Source organism: Aptenodytes forsteri, unplaced genomic scaffold, assembly GCF_000699145.1.
Source record: "Aptenodytes forsteri isolate BGI_AS27 unplaced genomic scaffold, ASM69914v1 Scaffold640, whole genome shotgun sequence".
In the NCBI taxonomy this organism is placed as follows: Eukaryota; Metazoa; Chordata; class Aves; order Sphenisciformes; family Spheniscidae; genus Aptenodytes; species Aptenodytes forsteri.
The window spans coordinates 403,673-405,252 of NW_008794887.1; positions in this window are offsets into that span (position 1 = coordinate 403,673).

Sequence of the window (1,580 nt, forward strand, 5' to 3'; positions counted from 1 at the left end):
GCCGGCAGCGCCCCGACCCCCGCTCCCGCCGCCCCTTCTCCCTCCCCGCCCCATGTACCAAAAACCGGAGGAAAGAATAGATCTAATTTCTCCCTTCTCCTCCATAAATGCATTGGATTAAACTAATAATAATCACACGCAGAGAGAAATAATGATGTCATGCAGCACAAACACTCCTTTTCGGGCCGAGTCGATCCCGGCGAAATTGGGAGCAGCTATTCCAAATAACTATATTAATAACAATGTAATGTTTTCTGTCTACTTAAGAGACAGGAAGAAAACACCAACTTTAAAAAGACCAGGAAATTCTGTTTGCTAAAAGAAAACAGGAGGCTTTGAGGGGAAGTTATTTGAAACTGCTGCATGTATATTAAAAAAAAAAAAAAAGGAAAAGAAAAAGTGAGTTGTTTGCTGGATAATAACCCTAACTCCGATAGCCTCAAGGTAGCAGGCCTGTAAAAGCTTTACGGGCACAAGAAATAGGATCCAGGAGCATTAGCAATAGAGTACAGATGGACAATTTGATCTCTCCCGAGCTCCGGAGTGGAATGCGGGGAAGAATGCGGAGGGAATGCCTCTCTCCTCTGCAGAGGAAATCATATCCCAGTTTAACTTTTCTTGCAAACCAGTGGCTTTGTAACTGGCTCTTTTGACTATTTCTGATGTGATTTCCACCCCGCTTTGGCATCAAAGCCCGACGGGCTCTCTGAAGTCCGCTCTGTTTTGGAAACGTTAGGCAAATCAAAGCTGATGTGGGTATTTTTTTTATTTTGGGGGGTGCGTGTGTTTCTTTTTCTCCCCCTTCTTTGCAACAGAAAAATCTTTGCAGCCCACGGCCGGGGATCACGCAGTGCCCGCTCGGGGATTTCTATTTTTCCTCCACAGTCCTCCAAAAATTGGTTCCCCCCCTCCCCCCCCAAAAAAAATCCCTTCGCGGCGTCCTTAGCTTCCCGTGGAAAGGGAAGGGAAAGGAGAATCATCATCGCAGAATTCAAAAGAAAATATTCAGATCCGGCAGGGCCCGTTTTGATTTTTTTTTTTTTTTTTTTTAAATCCATCAGTGGGTAAAAAAAAAAAAAAAAAAAAATTTTTTTAAAAAGACATTTTTAAGGTCAAGCGTATTTTGTATCTATTAAGCGCTGTTTTTCTTGGAGATGGTGAATTGTTGCTAAAAGCGATGTTTGTTTTACTTGGGTTTTTAGCGGGTTTTTTGCTTAACTGCGTTTTTTTGTTTACTTCACCCCCCCTCCCGTTCCTCCCATGCTGAGCAAAAGAGGGGGATTTCTTCTGTCTCCGAAATATTCAGGTTTTATAGCCGTAGCCGTGGACGGTTACAAAAAACCCCAAAACCCAACAAACCAAACCAAACCAAACCCCAAACCCTGCGAGTGTGGAGGAGAGAGAAAAGCCGATTTCGGGGAGTTTGCCTCCGCATCGCTGTCTGGGGGCGCGCACGCAGGAATCACGCGAATGGGTTTTTTTCTGCCCCGCATGTCCCCCGCACCCCCCCCTGCTCCCCCCGGGGGGGGACCCGCAGGGCAGAGCCGGGGAGAGGGAAGGGGACACGCGTGGGGGGGGGA